Source organism: Gnatocerus cornutus, chromosome 9 (genome assembly GCF_029298725.1).
Source record: "Gnatocerus cornutus isolate USDA-ARS CGAHR chromosome 9, icGnaCorn1.1, whole genome shotgun sequence".
NCBI classification, from domain to species: Eukaryota; Metazoa; Arthropoda; class Insecta; order Coleoptera; family Tenebrionidae; genus Gnatocerus; species Gnatocerus cornutus.
The window spans coordinates 12,293,372-12,314,132 of record NC_142241.1 but is presented as its reverse complement, the minus strand read 5'-3'; the positions used below and the strand labels follow the sequence as shown (position 1 = coordinate 12,314,132).

The window sequence follows — 20,761 nt, the reverse complement described above, 5'->3', positions numbered from 1 at the left end:
GTCACTTTTAAAATCCAAAATAAAATTCTGGTATTTTTTTCACAAATCAACACTTTACGAATTAATGTATCAAAAGGAAGAAAAAAGAGAAAATGTGAAAAGCATTCAAACAATTAAAACAAGAACTCTAACTTTGCTCAGAGAGCTTTTTGCGTTCTCTAGCTCTAATTACTGCCTGACAATGTCGTGGGGTCCTGCTTTGTCGGGCATTTTCATAAATAAAGGGCTTAAATTGTACCACCAATGCCTTCAAAATGCTCAAAATGTAAGAGTCCAAACTGATCCTCTCATTTCCAGGGGTTAATCTCAAAAATAGCATTTCCCCTGATTTCCTTGTGATTTTCGTCCAACCTCCCCTTATTTCCTTGTAATTTCGTCTAACTTCCCCTTATTTTCTGGTAATTTCGTCTAACTTCCCCTGATTTCTTCGTGATTTCGTCTGATTTCCCCTGATTTCCTAGTGACATCCTCTAATTTCGTATTGATTGCCCCTGATATCCCCATGATTTCCTCTCATTTGCTAGCGATTTCTTATTGATTTCCCTGATTTCCTATAGATTTCCTGAAGCCCGAGAAAAACTATGGCGGAGACCGTTTTAGACCGTTTTTCTGTCTGCCGTGGTTACAAATACATTGAGCATTAAAAATTCACTTTTAGAAACTTTAATTAGTAGACGTACATTAAAAAATTGCATAGTTTTGGATTCTGCGTGAAATTTTACGTTGAATGAGTCATAATAACGGAAGTTTGCTACAAATTACCTAGATACATATTGACTAAAATAAGTTTTCAGGCGGGAGTTTTTGGGCAATCATTTCAGAGCGAAAACGTTTAACATCTTTGGATTTACATCAATCGAAAGAGTAGCTTAAAATCTACCAACTAGGCAAATCTTAGATTGTTATGTCAAATAGTTTACGAGTGACGTACAAAAAAAAAGAATTTCAAAAAAAAATTGATCGAATTTTGGACGTTTGAGCGTGGATTCTAAGTAAAAATTGCGTGAGGGTTTGTAGGGTCAAAAATCTGGCTTGTTTCTACTTTCATGGAATCTTTGAATACCCGCGAGCCGATTATCGATATGTTGCTGATAAAGACCTTCAGCAAAAGCGACAGTCAGGAAAAATATCAGAGAAATTTCTTTCCGTGTTAAAAACCCACCAAAGACAATTTCTTTTAAATTTCTGTTGAATTTCAATGGAAATCTGAATCTATAAACTACAAATTGGATGATGCGATAATTTTGGAGGCAAGCGTACGAGCGGTGGAGGGCGTTCTTTGAACTTTGGTCGTCGATTGAATTAAAAATTGTTTCGCCGCATAAAACGAGGGTGCCGTTCTATAGAAGTCTTCGAATAATGATGAAGCGATGACTAGTCGGAAAGGAAACCGGACTTATTTGCATTGCATTTTTCCCTTCTTACTATTGGAAATATTACCAATAAACCGTTCCAGGTATTAAATATTAGCAATTAAGACAAACCGAGCGTGGGAGCAGCTCGGCTATGAATTTCACTTGACTAGGGTGAAAACTGATCACCGGAAGGAATTCACATGCGCAGACGTGCATCTAAGTTACCGACAGATCAGAGAAAAACTTAATAAAAAGTGAGATAATATTTCCAAGTTCCACGACTAGAATTTTATAGACCAGCCACCGTCCTTGAAAAGCTGAACAATATAGACTTCTTTAATCCTGTACGGTCAGTTTTGCAGAAAATATTTGACTAGTTACCTACAATTCCATTCAGGTAGATTTTAGATCAGGTTTCAGGACAAAGAACGAACCTATCGGTCGATTCTGAGAACTCCAAGCGTACAACTTACAACGCCTCCATTTCAACTTTTGAGTTGAGCCGTTTTTGCTTTAACGGAAAAGTTGATTAACTGTGTTCTCATAAATTTAATTAAGCTGCTTGTTTTACCATGTGCATGGACAACTTGCAGCACTTAAAAAGTGATCTGAAGAGAAAAAAAACAACGCTGAGGGCTCGTACGGGCGCAGCCAGCTGTTGTTTTGGGGCAGGTGGTTCTACATCTGTCTGATTGAAAATGGGTTCACATAAGATGACCAAAGCACGCGAAGAAATGTACTGAGGTACAATCTTAATGGTGCGAAAGCACATCGACAACATGCTATAGGGGCGACAAGGCGCTTTTTACCAATTTTCTTGCGATAATTACTCATTTTATTGGCAATTAGACTGGTTGGTTGCATCACCACCTTGACGCCATTTGAATATCGGGAGATTCGAAAGTGTCCACTTTATTTTATTGTCACTAAATCAGGATTACTGAGTTTTTTATTCCACTGAGTAGATACCATGCACGTGTCTTCATCGGCTTTGTAAACAGGACAGGAGCGGGAGCTTTGTCTGATTTGAATTAGTAGGGTAACGCAACCATTCTGATAAGCTAAACTCACACTGTTGAAAAACTAGCTCTAAAAATAATCACGCGGGCTTTATGGATCATTAAATGTAGTTAAGTTATTCAATCAAAAATGTTGAAGCTTTGTTTCGAACGAAATCGGGTTTCACTGCTGCAGTGCGAACGAACCACAACCCAAAATTCCACAGATAATGCGTGCACGTCATCCATTACTAGGCAAAAATATGTGGTGGTATTGATCAGATTTTATTACATTTACACAATGAAAAATGGGACACGTGGAATAATAGATGTACAGTAGTTTTTGTGTAAAACGCGTTATTTACAGCCGCTAGCTTTCAAGTTCTTTCAAAATAATGGACTCTTTCACGAGCCTTCGCCTAATTTAGACACATTGGTGCTATTCTAGTTCCCAAAATATTTATTCGCGCATATTAATTGCAATTTTCTTTCTTATGTAGAAGAGTATTTCAATTACAATACGAAGAAGAATGTGAATAATCTTTGCTATTTCCAGGACTACATAATTTGCTTTCGGTTTACTATGACTAACTCGCGCAATCATTAATAATAATTAATAATTAAAATTATGAATTTTTCATCATGACACAACGGAATATTTCATGATACACGTCTAAACAATACTTTGCAAAGTTTGAGTCAACATTTCGTATTGTTTTTCTTGGACAAAAGTTAAGAAAAAAGGGCTAAAGGGTTAAAGAATTTGACTGAAACATTGAACTTGAACTTGACAAGTCCACACACGAATCGTTATAATAGTAAACTTGATTCTGTTTCAGAAAGTTTGTTTTAAACACTCGTTCTTGGATTTTTCGTCCTCATTTCTCTCCAAATTCACTGGCCTTTGTTCATTCTGTCCAAACCGCTTTGGCTGTTAATTTTCTATCCTCTGTCTAACTCATTGCACGGCTAATTCGTCTTCACGGGGTCATTTCTAATTCAATCTCTACGCATTAAATTTTTAGGATTTCTCAGGTACCCGTTTAATTAATTTTGGGCAATTTTTAATTTTATAGGTATTTTATTGTGTTTCCTTCGTTTCCCAGGGGCTCTACCTTCAATTTTTTACAAATTTTGGGTTGTTTGTATTCTCCACATTCTTTTGATTTGCGCTGATTCTTTAGATCTTTGTGTAGTTCGTTGGTCCCCTTGGGTCTTCCGCATCCATTTAGGGGTTGATTCTATTATTGAAAATTCTTCGAATATGCGAGTAAAACGCATGTTTTGCGACACCAAAGTTGGATTTTTTTACCTTGAAAATTTTAAATGGGCAATTCTGTACCCATTGTGTTATTTCGATCAGTTTTACAGTCGACTCTCGATAATTCAAACTTCAAGGCACTGAGTTTGAATTACCGAATAGTTTGATTTTGCCGTAAATCTTTATTTTCCGAGAAAAATTCGTTTTAACGAGCAGTAAATTCACAGAATTTCTTCGAATTATCCAAGAATTATCGAGAGTCGACTGTTGATTTTCATCCATTTATTGATTATAAAAGGCACTCTTAGTTTCTAGACACAAAAATGGGCATAAATTTTAGTTATTATTGTCAAATAGTAGACAAACCGAGGCGTAGCCGAGGTTTGTATTTAACTTTTTCTATTTTTTTATCTAGTAGATTGTAGCCATGATTATGAAAAAAAAATAGCAAAGAAACCGAGGCGCAGCCCAGGTTTACATTTAATCAATTCAAAATTAAAAAAAAATCTTATCTCGTTAATTTTGGCTATGATAAATAAAATAGTTTACAAACCGTGGCGTAGCCGAGGTTTGTGTTTAATTTTTTATTTTTTTTTTTTAATTTGGTAAATTGTTAATTTGGTAAATAGTATACAATCCGAGGCGTAGCCGAATTTGCATATTAATTTTTCCAAAATTTTAGAATTTTTGTTTAGTTTTTCTAAAATGTTTCAAAATTCTTTAATCTGGTAGATTTTAGCTATGACTGAATAAACTAGTATACAAACCGAGGCGTACAAAATTAGTTTGCGAATATTTGTTAAATGCAACACTCTGTATATCATTTCATTTTTGCTTGTAAAATGTAGACTAAACTGTTTTAAAACTGAGAAATGTTAAGTTTTCGGCGAATCTAAATTACGCCCTCGATTTTCGCGTGTATTTTGTATTATCTTGGATTTTTAAATAAATTTTTGGTACATCTTTTCTGCGTTTATTTCCGCTCCTCATAAAGCGACTTTCAAATAAATTTTTGGATTATAAATACCAATTTCGGTTTCAGACAAAAGTGCTTTCTGATGGTCGAAATCGAATTTCAACTGTGCTTTTTGTCAGAATTAATAAAACAATAATAAACATTAAGCTGAAAGTTTTTATTCCCAAATAAAGTCGAGTTTCGAAAACAAAATAAAACCTCAATTTCCGGTTTAAATGCAAGTTCGCGAATTATAAAAATCCATAAACAGCAACATCAAAGCTAATTTCAGTCCAATAGTAGAAAATAGATTTCGTTGATTCATTACTAGTTTATTTTTACATTGCAACGATCAGGGTCGTAATTTATTAATATTCACAATTTGTATTGATTTAATTGATCAATTTGTAAATCAGAGCACAGTCCCCAATTTTATTTTTCGAGCAAAACCATGCTTGTGAAGTGCAGAAGCCACTGCACTGGTCAACTGCTGCAGAGCCACCCCGGTAAAATGTAAATTTCCCTCGAACGCGAATGGTCGTGGCCAATATTCCTGTCTAATCAGAGCGAACCAACTTGTAATTACCCAAAAAAATGTAATGACTTTCTTCTTGTTGTGATGTAATAATTGTATAGAGAGAGAAGTTTTGAAACTGTGGAATACAGCAGTTTGCGACGCCGGTCCGTGACGTCACTAGAAACGTTAGGGTGTCCTGGATCGATCCTACTTGATGAGAAGGGTAGGGGTGCATGATCACAAAGTACAATAGTGATAAATGTAACAATTAGGGTACTTTTTGCAATGTTCCATCAATATGGAAAAACCCCTTTTTATCTATAAAGCTATTATTTTTTCTGAATCGTTGAAAACATTTTTTCAACGGTCATAGAACCGGGTTGAATCAACAAGTTAATTATTGCGAATTGTTCAATGCAATTGACCGAGCGATCGGTTTCGTATAGTTGGGTGCAAGTTCGCCAGGAATTTGATGAATGATTTTTTAAATGGCATTTAGGGGGCGATTTCCGCGTAAAAATTACACAGGGAATTGATTCAGGAATGTCTTGAATTAAAACAGAATGAATATTTATGATTCGGGTAAAGGATTCGTGCGGTTTGTTTGCGACACTTGTGGGACTTGGGGAACAACACAATTTAATAACTTTGTTGAGGAGAAAAATACGAAATTTAGTAGTAACTTGCCTCGATGAATGTGATATTAAAAAGATTTATTTCTTGTTCCACTTACAATTAAAGTGTGCTGTTATGGTAAAGAAATCAATGTCCTCAAAACTCAAGTCACCTTTTCCATGGCTAAAAATCGGCAAATGCGGTTCATTTTGGGCAGTGCGGAATTTGGGTCGTTACCACGTTTTTCCGCTTTCGTTTTAAATGCTAAGCAGTAGCTAATTGCTACATAAATTGAAGCAAAAATTGTAGAACACAACCGCCAATTGGCATCACGCCGTTAGTTAATCTGTTTTGCAAATCCAATATCCAGGGTTTATCCTCTTTATTCAAATCATGTGTGATTTATTCGCACAATTCCGGCTAAATCCTCTTCCAATCATGACCATAAAAACTGTTATAATTTTCCCCACGACCAAGGAAGATGCTAGGTGACCCACTGGCATACTTTGACTTATGACACAACATGCGATTGCTACAATGGTTACGATTTAACGCGGCTCTACTTTTATTTTTATACTTTCCTTGTGGATTCCTATTGTTGGCGGTTTTAGGGCCAAGGTTAATTGTTGACCTTTATAATATTTCCGCAATCAGCAAATTTGTCCCATTTGCAGGTGATTTCATCATTTTTCAATATTTTCCAAGCAGGTGACGTCTCACCTGCTCGCTTTTTCTGACTTAAGTAGATTAGCGGCTTCAGAACTCATTACAGAATTTTTCGATGTATTGCAACATCAACCAGTATATTGTGAATAAATAACGAACAGTTACTGAGGAAGTCGTCGCCGGCGCGCCACGCTTTTTTCCGCTGTAATATCGGTAATAACTTCACCATTTTTTGGCCACCACTGAAACGTCGATTAACCGTTACAGAAATGATAAAACTAACAAATGGCATATGTCGCGGCACCTATAAACATTTAACTAGTGCATAGCTTCCGGTACTCTTTATTATCACAATCTCACGCACTTTTACTGTACTTTTTTTTCTACTTTCAATAAACCACACCGACCTCGAATTTAATCGACGCTTTTATTCCCACGATTGATTTATTCGGGTTTTTACTTTTATTCATCTGTTGACACGATAACCAGGATGGTCAAGTGTGAAATACCAAACGCTTTAGTTTGTTTAAAACAGCGCGTTGATACATTTATGGTTAGTTTTGTTTGGATGTCCTCTTAATTGCACGGATTTGTGGGTTTGAAACGGTAGCGCTGAACACTTTCTCTTGAGATTTTTGGGGAAATAGGTGATCTTGCGGTGTTTGAATTTGTGATTTCTGGAGCAAGGAAAGTCGCGGCTAAGTTCGTGATTATTTAATAAGGAAAATGGAACATGCTTAATTATGAATGGCGCTGTTTAAAATCCGTCAGTGTCTTTTTGTGGCCTCAATTATTGAAAATCGACGGTATTAAACATGCAGAAATAGCCTCTCTCGATTGGCTCGAACAAATTAAGAAGACAACTTTCAAGTGAATCGGAAATTTAGACGTAATCGATATCATATTCATTATTCAATCAAGACCAAATTATTGGAAAGTCGCAATAAATTGGAACTCGATAGTCAGACCTGCAAAACACATTCATCGGCTATTTTTGGTTATTAGAGAGACTGGCAAAATGCTGGAAACATCCAAAATGAAATTCTTGAGCACCTGGAAGTGGAGATAAAAATGTAAAATTCTGATCGATCGTGTCAGCGCCACTTAGCTTAATTTAAGCTCCCGTGCTTAGAAACTGTTTGCAGAGAAGTGTAACTACTCAAAAATAGTAACTTCCCCAAATTTCATAGCTGCAGCACTAAAATTACCAAAATTACAAATTTTAGTGGAGGATGTTGAAAATTTTTGCTAAAAAGAAAATTTCTAAATTTTGAGTCTTTTGTTCTACAGTTTTACAATTTGCAGAGTTAATTAACTATTTTAAACGAGAAACTTCCTCAAATTTCATAGTTCTAGCACTAAAATTATCAAAATTACGAATTTTAATGATGATCTCGAAAAATTTTGCTTCGTTTTGAAAATATTTTTTTTTAAATTTAGTGTCTTTTGCTCTACACGTTTGCAATTTGGTACGAGTAATACACGACTCAAAAATAGTAATTTCTCCACATTTCATTATTGCAGCACTAACATTATCCAAATTACGAATTTTAGCGGAGGATGTCGAAAATTTTTGCTTCATTTCAAAAATGGAAATTTCTAAAATTTGAGTCTTTTGCTTTTTAATTTTGCAATTTGATGGAGTTGATACACGACTTAAAAATAGTGATTTCCCAAAATTTCATAATTGTAGCAATAAAATTACTAAAACTACGAATTTTAATGATGGATCTCGGAAAATTTTGCTTCGTTTTGGAAATAAAAATTCTAAATTTTGTGTCTTTCGCTCTACAGCTTTGTAATTTGCTACAGTTAATACACGACTCAAAAAATAGTAATTTTACCACATTTCACAATTGTAGCACTAAAATTACCAAAATTACGATTTTTAAAATGAAATTCTTGAGTACCTGGAAGTGGATATAAAATAGTAAAAACTGATCGATCGGGTCAGCTCCACCAAACCTCCAATTAGCTTAATTTAAGCTCCCGTACGTAGAAACTGTTTGCAGAGAAGTGTAATTTGGCTAAGACAGTGCTAGACGCCGGAAAACTGGAGCGTTGACCTAAAAAAATCAACAAAAAATTTTAGTATGACAAGCAGGAAACTTTTATATGACGCAGAGATAAAATGCGGGAAACTGCTAAACTAATAGAAAATTTTTCATAGAACCATAAAAACAACAGAATTGTGGACATCAGAATTCTGTTGACGGTCTCTCCGTCAAGATTAACATATTACAACACTTCAATTTGTAGTTTGAGGTAATAGCCCCGAAATAACTGGCAGCTCTTGAAATTTTATATCGTCTCGTCTTGAAAATCCGTTAACCCCTCGTAGGTGTCATCCGCCGAAAATCCTCTGCATTTAGAGTCCAAGATATTGTCTAGAGATTTATTCGATTGCACACGCCTCATCTTCCAACCAACTACGGACGATTTATGTGTTTGTGAACAATACCAATTTCCTCAACGACCAACAAAGATGCGTTCACCTTGGTTTCGTGCCGGTTTTCAAACTTCACGTCACGGAGACGCTTGCCTGCTGTATAATTTGGAAACTGGCGAGAGGGCGCACTGACCCGTTCGATATAGCATCCCCGGGTATCGAACCCAAGCCGGTTGCGCACCCCTACTGACTGAGAAGATTTTCGTATAAAACACGATCCTAGTCAGATTGATAACCTCGAAATTAAATAAGGAAGTGGAGATGCGCGACAAAGGGGTGCAACTGGACGAATTGGGCTCGAGTCTGGACGCCTCGCTGGACGGAGTGTACATCATTAACTAATATAGATTATCTGACAAATAGAGCATTGAACTAAGATGATATGTTCGTGACGTCAATGACGATTTTACACATTAGAAAGTGACATTGTCAGCGGACAGTCTCATTATCAAAGGTCGTTTAGTGAAACTAAGAGCTACCCCAAAGGGGGCAAACCAATCATTTCGTTTGAAATTATTTATCCCTGCAGCCAACAATTATAATAGTGCAATAAAGTTATACATCTAGTTCACAGACAATTAACTACTTACCAAAGGACAATTGTGCTGTTTTACTTTCACGCGTTTCTCCGGACCTTTACACAACTGGTGGACAATTTTATCAGTGCATAGTTGAAATCTAACTGACTAACTAAAATTTTGGATACAATTTGTACTGGAGCAGTGGTAGAATTGCCTCTTTATTTATCAGAGATATTCGTAAAAATTCCCCAAATTTCTTCGCTATAACACAAAAATTATGAAAATTACGAATTTAGCAATAATGTTGGCAATTTTTGCTGCTCTTAAAAACGAAAATTTCTATAACTTGAGTCTTTCGTTCTACAGTTTTACAATTTGGAAGAGTTAATTAACTATTTAAAACGAGAAACTTTTCCAAATTTCATAGTTCTAGCACTAAAATACCAAAATTACGAATTTTAATGATGATCTAGATAAATTTTGCTTCGTTTTGGAAATAAAAAATTCTTAATTTTGTGTTTTTAGCTTTACAACTTTGCAATTTGTTTTGGTTGATATACGACTTAAAAATAGTAATTTCCCCACATTTCATATTTGTAGCACTAAAATTACCAAAATTACGAATTTTAGTGGAGGATGTCTAAATTTTTGCTTCATTTCAAAAACGATTTTTTTTTAAATTTGAGTCTTTTGCTTTTGAATTTTGCAATTTGGTGGAGTTGATACACGACTCAAAAACAGTAATTTCCCCAAATTTCATAGCTGTAGCTCTAGCTCAAAAAAAACCTAAATTATGAATTTTAGTAGATGTCGAAAATTTTTGCTATATCTCTAAAATGAAAATTTCTAAAATTTTTAGTCTTTCGCTTAACAATTTTACAATTTGGCAATTTGGCATAGTTAGTACACGACTCAAGATTAATAACTTCCCCAAGTTTCATCTCTGTAGCACTAAAATTACCAAAATAACGAATTTTAATGTTGGATCTCGGAAATTTTCCTTGGTTTTGGAAATAAAAAAATCTAAAATTTGAGTCTTTTGCTTTACAACTTTGCAATTTGCTGGAGTGGATACGCAATTACTCAAAAATAGTAATTTTCCCAAATTTCATAGCTGTAGTACTAAAATTATCAAAATTACGAATTTTAGTGGAGGAAGTCGAAAATTTTTGCTTTATCTTTAAAATGAAAATTTCTAAAATTTTAGTCTTTCGCTTTACAATTTTACAATTTGGTTGAGTTAATACACGACTCAAAAATAGTAACGTTCCCTAATTTCATAGCTGTAGCACTAAAATTACCAAAATTACGAATTTTAGTAAAGGATGTCGAAAATTTTTGCTTTATCTCTAAAATAAAAATTTCTAAAATTTTTAGTCTTTCGCTTAACAATTTTACAATTTGGCATAGTTAGTACACGACTCAAGTTTAATAACTTCCCCAAGTTTCATCTTTGTAGCACTAAAATTACCAAAATTACAAATTTTAATGTTGGATTTCGGAAATTTTCCTTCGTTTTGGAAATAAAAAAATTCTAAAATTTGAGTTTTTTGCTTTACAACTTTGCAAATTGCTGGAGTTGATACATGACTCAAAAATAGTAATTTCCCCAAATTTCATAGCTGTAGCACTAAAATTACCAAAATTAGGATTTTTAGTGCAGCATGTCGAAAATTTTTGCTTCATCTTAAAAATAAAAATTTCTAAAATTTGAGTCTTTTGCTTTACAATTTTACAATTCGGTGTAGTGAGTACACGACTGAAAAGTAGTAACTTCCTCAAATTTTATCGCTGTATAAATAAAATTTCCAAAATTACGAATTTTATTAATCTCGGAAAATTTGTGTTTGTTCAGTAGAACTTAAAATTCAATTTTATGAATATCTCGTACTTGAGTGGTGTAGTTAGAGTTTAGCTCCAAATAAAAGAAGTATTATATCCCAGAAATCCACTTCCAATAACCAGAAACTTTAGCAGCTTATAATTCAAACAAAAATTACAAGAACGAGGTGCTTTCGGCTGTAAGCTTCTAACGAAAACTTCAAACAGCTTTTGTGCTCTTTAAACCTCTAAATTAGCATTATTAACAGACTTATTGTTCTTGTAAAGGTATGTACATAATTTCTCAAATACCTACAATGTGACCAAACCCTTTGTTTTGCCACACTTCCTGATCACGAATATGATGTTGCGCAGCAATGAAAGTAAAAAAACAAGAAATTTTGTAACTTTAGTTCTAAAAGGAAACACTTCTCCGACAATTATTAATTGCAACGATCTAAATAACTCAAGCGTTTAATTCGAAAAGTACTAAGCCGGGCGTTTGTTTCACTTTTCACCGAACGTCGGAATGAATTTCCAGTGTCCATTAGCAATGACCTCCAATTTTCTGCAGCTTTCCAGTGAGGAACTTTGAATAGTTTTGCATAGTATCGCGTACGTGTTTCATGACTCGCGGAATAACTTGAGATTATGCTTTTCTGAGTCGGATGTGGATATTAAAAGTGTATAATTATATTCTAGACCGGCTCAGAGGAGTCAGCGTTCAGCGACCTTAACGTCTTTGCTCGACCAATGCCATCAAGTCTTTTTGTTATATACCGACATAAACATAAAGCCCCGATCGATAAAAAAAGTTTTGGGGTGTTGCACAAATGAAGGGGTGGCTAGACTCCGGTGGGATCTAAAGGGCAAGGGGCTCACCCCCCGAATGCTGCAGTTGGATGCTGGCGGTGAAGAGCACAAATCGTTACTCCGACGCGAAAATTTCGGTTTATTTCTATTTCGTTTAAATTATAGAGATCAAGTCTTCAGCACCACATAAACTACATTCGTGTAAATTATCGGTGATTTACATCAAATAAATTGTGGTGGGCTGTTAAATACCAACATAAAATATAATAGAAAGAGCTCAGGACGATGATACTAATTTCGCAGAGGGACGAATTTCAACTAAAGTATTCATTATTATCGACAGCGTGGGTTAATGTATCTTGGCAGAGACGTCGATACTCATTGGCATTAAGCTTTGGATAATTATTACTCACTGACCAGGTCGACATTGTGCCCAAAATGACAGACAATCAAAACTTGATCCATATAAGTGAGGTGGCTTCAAAAAACTTCGCTGCGATTGCGTCTGAAATGTAATCATAGCTAATCCTCCGAATAAGATTTGCTATTAAAATATCGATATCCAGGAACTCATACTGCGCAAATTGTGTATTTTTGCGCTTCTATATCAATGCTAAGGATGAAATATGAGACTGATGCCTGTTTGTATTTGTTTCGACGTTCCGGAATTATCAAAGTTGTAAGAATGTTACTATCATTCTGATATTAACTTGACGCTTTGCAAGTTGCACCTTGTTTGCGAAGTCTGGTGGAATTGATATTGATAAAGATTTATCTATAATACTGTTTACACGCCGCTTTGATATGATTCCTGGTAAAAGAATTTAACATTGAAATGTTCGCCGAAATCTTATTCTTCGCCGTTTTCCCAAGGCATCCGACTCATCGCGTGTGTGTTTTAATTCCATTACGCTGTAATTATAGTACTATTATTAATTATGTAGTTCTTGCAGTCATTTGCACATTCTCACTGATCTTTCTCTAAAAACCACAGTAGAAGCAACAAGAGCGTTTCAACTGGTAACTCCCTAAAAAATCTTCGTGACCTCATTGCTACAATTATTGATATCCCTCATGTGGATTCATTAACGTCGTTTTTAATCACCAAGTGCAGCTTTCTATTTTCTCGATAAATTAATTTCGGAAATAATTAACAGTGCGGAAATTAATAGAGCATGTTTTTGTGCTTTTTCTATTTGATGGTTTTTAACGTTGCGGCTTGATTTGGCAACTTGCACTTTTTTCTTCAGTTATGAATAACTAAATAAGTTAAGAAATTTTGTTAAAGGGTCATTTCGGAAGTGAATTGGTCTCCTGATTCTGAATCTGATGTCCGTTTTGCTTCACTAAGTCTGGATTCAGAGATATTTTGAGAAATGCTTTTTTTGGTTTTACTGTTCAAAAATCCATTTTCTTGAAAACTTGCAAAGTTGTGGAAAGCCAATTTAATAAGCTTTCCATCGACCTATAAAACTTTTTGCTAGGGTTAGTTTTTCTCATTATATTTTTGAAAAACTGATCTCATGTCTCAAAAAACTGATTTTCACAACAGTTGTTGGCAATTTTTGCTGCTGTTAAAAAAGAAAATTTTTAAAACTTGAGTCTTTTCTAAAATTTTGCCATTTAGCTGAGTTAACTAACTATTCAAGAGAAACTTCATCGCTATAGCACAAAAATTATCAAAATTACGAACTTTGGCAAAAGATGTCCACAATTTTTGCTTCGTCTTAAAAATTAAAATTTCTAAAATTTGAGTCTTTTGTTCTACAGTTTTGCAATTTGGTGGAGTTGATAAACTATTCAAAAAGAGTAACTTCTCCAAATATCATAGCTGCAGCATGAAAATTATAAAAAATACGAATTTTTGCAAAAGTTGTTGGCAATTTTTGCTTGCTCCTGAAAATATATATTTTTTTTAAATTTGAGGGTTATGCTCTACAGTTTTGCAATTTAGCAGAGCTAATTAACTGTTCAAAGAGAGAAACTTCCATAAATTTCATCGCTGTAGCACTAAAATTATCAAAAGTACGAATTTTGGCAAAAGTTGTTGGCAATTTTTGCTCCTCTAAAAAATGAAAATTTCTAAAATTTGGGTCATTTGTTCTATAGTTTTGCAATTTGGTTAAGTTAATAAACTATTCAAAGAGAGAAACTTCCCCAAATTTCATCGCTGTAGCACAAAAAGTATCAAAAGTACGAATTTTGCCAAAAGTTGTAGGCAACTTGAGAGTACGATGCAGCTTTTTCTCCAGTTTAGAATATTTAACTAAGTCAACAAATTTTTGAAAAAAGTCATTTCAGAAGTGGAATGATCTCCTGATTTTAAAAAATGATTTTTTTGATTCTACTGTTTAAAAGTCTATTTTCTTCAGTTTCTCTTGAAAACGAGCAAAGTTATGGAAAGTTATTGCTCGAGAGTGGTTTGGAATGCCCCTTCATTAAGCTTTCCAGCGACCTATATAACATTATGCTAGGGTTAGTTTTTCTCATGATATATTTGAAAAACTGATGACTTTCTACTGCTTTCCGTCGCGAATTTCAGCGTTGGAATATCTCGAATTTTTGTGCAGAGATGGGCCATATTGATTACCATAAATGCATAATTTTGAAAGGAGCATGAATATGTATACAGTGCCAAAATCCAGTTAAATAAATCTCAAGATTGCATTTATCTGATCAAGAAACCGAAACAATGTCGAGTGAAATACATTTCACGCTGTTGTCGAGAGATGTGGGATATTTTAAATGATTAAGTATTACGGTTCGGCAGTTTTACGTCCGTTGAAAGTTGTAAATCATTGAAGAATTTTGATTTTGATCGTCGAAAATTCAAAAGTATAATAATAATTTTAGTGCTCGTCTGCACTTCGGTCCTACGTAAGTAAGTAGGTTGGAGGCGAATTTAAGTTCAAGTGCATTGAAAGCGAACAATTTTGTCAACAATTATTACCTACATCTTTCATTCCACGTGTCGTCTCGCGTTTCTAGGTAAACACGCTTCTGCTTTAAAAAGACCCAAGGATTTTCCGAAATTATGTAAACGTGACATTAACAAATGACTTTCTCATTATCGATTCACACTTACTTACATGGTTTCGTTGTCAAGGATAGAAAAGCGCAAGGGTCAGAAAAATCACTCGAGGATTTGTGCTATTTTCAGACACAATTGCAACATATTAACTACTTGATTGAAAAGTGAGCTGAAATTCTAATTCCGGCAATTCTACTTGAATCATTATCATTAGTGGTCATTTTCTTATGTCGAGCCGTAATACTGGATAATAACTGTAATGTATGACGTGGTGTGATTATCTTTCGCTATTATACAGCCTGGCATTAATTGTCTACGAAAATATTTTCAGACAGGGTTTGGTTTCCATTTCAGGGATTACTTTAGATTCGTTAATTAATTTCAGTGCTATCATTTTTCATTCGGGTTAGAATGGAAACCTTTGTATGGCTTTATCAAAGTTACAAAGAACATTATCGGATTTTTTCGGTAAGTAATAAATTTCTTGTTTTACGGGTAATTTATAAACAGGGCGTGACAATCAAAGGCCAGACATGGGGTAATATTTTACTGGAGATTATCTTTTTTTATGTGTAAATATTCAATTCGATGAGGTTTTAAGGTTCTTCGTTTCTTCTTTTCTACATTTTCGCACTGTCAGCGTTTTTCTGTTTCTCAACGCAGTTTCTAGAGATTTCACTGTTCAAAGTTCTTCAGACGAATCAGAACGCAGAAACTTCAGAAAAATCTAGATCTAAAAATGTTGGTTGGAAAGGCTTTTTGAAAACTCCCACACTGAAAACATGAAAATTTCTGATAACTTCAGAGCGGAAAACCTTTGGGAAACCGGGGGCCTAGGAACGAACAATCTCGAAACTTAAATTCTTAAATTTCCAGAACTAAAAACTGCGGGTGAAACCTGAAGCCACGAAATTTGAGAGACCAAAGCTTTGGAATCTGAACTCCCAAACGTGAGAATCTTAAAACTCCGAGAATTGAGAAAATGATTGGGATATCATTTTTCGTATGTAAATATTCAATTCGATCCTAATTAATATATTTTTCCAAATTTTGGCGTTTTTAGCGTCTTCCTTTGGCTGTTATATTCCCAGGTTTTTAGTTTCTAACATATATTTTCTGGTTTATCTCTTTCTGAAGACAGTTTCTAGAGATTTCTCTGTCCGAAGTTTCCATTTTCCTACTTTTAGACGAATCAGAACACAGAAACTTCGGGATCAAAAATCTAGATCTAAAACTGTCAGAACGCCTTATTCTTAAAAATCCACACTGAAAACCTGAAAAACTGTGACGAATTGAGAGTGGAAAAGCTTTGGGACAGTTCTACAAATTTTCAAACTGAAAATCCCGGAATCGTGCAAAGCTGAAAACTTTCGATTTAGGGATTTTCAAAGAATGTAATGTAAGAATATTTCAGCCCACAGTAAAAATTTCCGATGTGGAATTCACGTATTAAAGAAAATCCTTGTGAGGACAAACTTAGAATTAGTTTTAAAATTTTCGCTTATTAAACATTCATAAAGTAGAAGGGAAATTTGCATATAAAAGGAGTCTAAAAGCACATCCTCTCCGTTCAATCTAAGTCTCGAAATATAATGAATGAGCCATTAGAAATTGAGGCCCATAAAATAAAAATTCAACACGTATAAGCAAATCCGCAAAATCAGGAATTGATGAAACAGCATCCTATAAAAAGCATCGCAACACGAAATAAAAATAAGGAATTTGTGGAAATAACATCCATTGTGGAACCCCATCAATTTTTGATTGAAGTTATCAGTCTTTTGCATCCTTTTGTTGGTCGCCTTACCTAGTGCTCTATGAAATTTCGGGTGAAAGCGGGCGTTCAGACAGGTGTTCCTCTAAAAACCCAAGTTCTTTTATACCTGTTCCTCTTTGTCCACCATACATTGAACCTACAACTGATGAAGCAGCTCAACAAAGCCCAAAGACGCTTTTATTATCTCGTGTAGAAATCCTGAAATACTAGATCTACCACTTCGTCAAGATTTCATCGCGTTGAAAATAATGATCAATACGCATTCGCGGCTAATTTCGTCACCAAGGTTTTGCGAAAATAGCACATGTACTATTAGGGAGGTGCCTAAAGTTCAAGCACGCTACTACAATCACAACCTAAGCCAACACTCGTGATTTAAGAAAGCTCAACGAAATTTTATTTAGACAGAAAAACTTTTCGCATATTCATTTTATTGTATTTTTAGCATTTCCGAGGTAAGGATGTTGAACTTGGTAAATATCCAAGCCGGCTTTGGACGAGAGGTTCAAGGTCATTAGTATTTTCTTTGTTCTCCCAATTTCAATTGTTGAAAATGTACCCCATTTCCGGTCACTTTTGCGGATTCTCTTTAAAAAACCTCAAAGCGTGACTTGAGGACAAGTTCTTCGAGTTAGTTTTGTGCTCAACAGCACTTCCAGCAGATGGTGATTTAAATGCCACATGAAAATTACTTTATCGTAAACGTGATAATGACCAGTCCTTTCTAGTTATCGGCACAGACTTTAAAAGCGAATTTACATTAAGTAAAATGTTTTTAATATTTTCTCTAATTAAGTGGTTGCTTGGTAGGTGGTCCAGTCATTGCACTTCTATAAATAACGCACTGACTTTGTTTAAAATAGAACAAGGGAATATGTACCAAGGCTGGAAATGGCTCTTATTCAGGAATATTTACATTGTAAGTCTCATGATTTTCATGATTCACGGTTGCGCAGGAATATAAACAAATAGTGCATATTTAGAAATCTCATTGTTGATGATAAATTACTTTTTCATGTAATCAGCGCTGTGTTAACACACTGCGACCAATTATCACAAGAGCAACCTTCAGAGCCGTCTCCAGGCGATTGGTGTTGATTTGTTAAAAGGTCTTGCAACAATAGGGCGCGATGTAATCTCCACAAGTGGGTGTAGTTACGCGACTATTTTTTAACAGTAAAGCACCCACGGGTGGAACTTAACAATATATTTGACAGTTTGCACGAGATTTTATCAGTCTAACGGTACTTCTAGGAAGAATTCCTGCTCGCTTGGATTGATGTGTAAATCCGATCTTGAAATTTTTATTAATTTCTTTCATTCGCCAACTGGCGAATTAATTCAGCGCATGTTTTCTCCATGTGGTGGAATTATACCTTTTGATAAAAGAAACCACAGCGCTGGAAATGTCGTTGTAATTTCTGTAGTGCTCGCGGCTCTTGCAACCCGAAATTACGTATTTCGAGTTTTGTTGAAAATTCGTTAATTCGTCGTGTCAGGCGATATTTTACTGTGTTTTTATCGGTGATCAGTAATCACCCCAATGGTGGTATTTTCGATCATTCAAAGATAAGTCATACTCTTCAGTCCGATCGTGTGAAAGCCACACGCATATGTTATTGTGAATATGAAAAGAACTCGCTTCTTTGTGTCGGAAGATGAATGTTGGGTTATTTAGAGAACGCTTTGTGAACCATTCCCTATACAAGTATCCCGAACTAAATTTAAACTCGAGATTTTGTACTGTTCCGAACGGCACTGGTGCGATTTTTTCTTTGCTGCGAATTTTTCTAGCAGGTAAAAATATCTAGGGACGGATCATAGACAAGTTTCAACCTTGAAAGTGTGGGAACTAAGTTGAGAGGAAGAAGTTTGGTAATTTTCGCAGCAAATTACTTTTTCTTCGAGTTAATTATTCTGGTGTATTCTTGTCATGGAGGAAGCCATGACGCCGATCGCGATACGACGGAAGTCAGGAAGGTCACGATTCGAATAACTTGTGCCTAAACAAAGGTTGTCTGAGGTTTTTGAGGAGTTTGTCGGACCAAAAGAGGTGAATGTCTTCGCCTCCTGGCATTAGTTCGGAATGTTGGTCAAATGCAAATGAAATTAGCTCGCCTAGTCAAAAAGCTCCTCGCACTTTTCCCCATCATCCCTCCTATTATTAGCATGCACGCTGCTGCAGTTACCCGGACACAAGAAGCTTCGAAACACGTTTTTCCCTGAGGTGTTCGGCTCGGAGTTCCAGTAAATCAAGTTGGTGATGAGCAGTGGTGCAGCCAGGACGACGGTCCGTCTAGACGGCAGCAGGTCGCCTTGGGTAGACAAAGACCGGAGCGACCTGCCATGCCAGTGGCGTACGTGCCCCCGCACCGGAATCAATAAACGCCATCACTAAGTTCAAAGAAATTCCAAACCAAGGTCATACCACTTTGGTAAGGAAAAACTAAACACGTTAAGGTCCTCGCCGATATCAGTGCTAATATCAAATGCAAAGCTCGAGGCCCGGGACCAAATAGGCAGGCTAATGTGGTTTATGGTAAAGGTCACTCCGGCGATAATTGCCGGAATATCGACTTTGTTATCAAAACTGCAGAAATCCGGGGAAACATACGGGCGCTAAATTCTGTCATTTACGTACGCACGACTTTGCAAATCTGCCACCAACGGCCTGTCAAGAAGCGACGTTAAGTGTGATGTTCCTGTTATTGAAAGGCACGTCGTATCTTGTACCGTACATGTGTAATCTGTCAAATTAAATTTATCGAGCGAAAGTTGCTGATTTTTCTTTTTGGGTCTCCAGCGATAAATAATAACCACCTGCTGAACAAAGCGAAAATGGAGTGACATTGTGTTGTCTGTAAAAAAAGCTTTTATTTTACAAATTTCGTAAAAATTCGTCTTTGTGCTTGTAATTCTGTAATTTAACACAGGGTAGTAACCTTCCTAAATTACATTGCCAATACTACCAAAATTGGAACCCCGTTAAAACGAGACATTTTAGAGTGCTTTTGATTCCACTGTATCAGCAGACTGTTCTGGTTGTTTCTAATGTTTATTAAAATTCGTAATTCCCACAATTTTTGTGCTATGGCAATGAAATTTAACGAAGTTACTAATTTTGAGTCGTTTATAATGTCCACCAAATAGCAGCGCTCTAGAGCAAAACACCCAATTTTCAGAAAATTTTATTTTTAAAACAAAATAAAGTTTTCAAAATTCTTTACTAAAATCGTAATTTCCACAATTTTCGTGTTCTAGCAATGAAATGTTGTGAGTTTACTAATTTTGAGTTGTTTATAGACTTCACCAAATTTCAATATTCTAGTGTAAAAGATACAAATTTAAAAAAATATGATAGAAAATAAAATTTTTAATTTTTTTACTAAAATTCGTAATTCCTACACTTTTCGTGGTATAGCACTGAAAATTGGTGAAATTACTAATGGACTCCACTAAATTGCAGCATTCTAGAGCAAAAAACATAAATTTAAGAATTTTTTATTTTTGAGAAAAAAAAATCAAATTTTTTAACAAAAATATTCGTAATTGCCACAATTTTCGTGCTATTGCAATGAAATTTAGTGAAGTTACTAATTTTCAATCGTATACTATGAAAGCGGTCCACGAAAAAGCTAGATCCACAGATTTCCGAGGACCACCTAGTTTTGCTCCAATAAATAAATATAAAACCTAATCGATAAAGTTCTTCGCAAATCAGATCAAACTTCATTACACGATAACGTGACCTATTTTCGAAAACTTGAATGGATTTCGCAACTTCATAATAAAAATGACCAATGCTGATTGCACGTAATCCACGTAATGTTATGTTTGGTCTTCGTTAATTAAATATAATTGTTTAAATTTTCAAGTCTGCTGACGTATTTTTTTTAACTTTTCCAGTCTACGGAGGTGCATTTTTTTCGAATTAATGAACAAAATATTAATTAAAACTTCATAACTTCTGGGATTCTTGACA

General features: G+C 35.1%; 1 protein-coding gene across 10 annotated transcripts in view; it reads left to right on the top strand.

Moving 5' to 3' along the window:
• Positions 1-20,761, top strand: part of nmo (serine/threonine-protein kinase nemo) — a 41,160-nt gene that overhangs the window by 3,704 nt on the left and 16,695 nt on the right. The window lies entirely within an intron of this gene.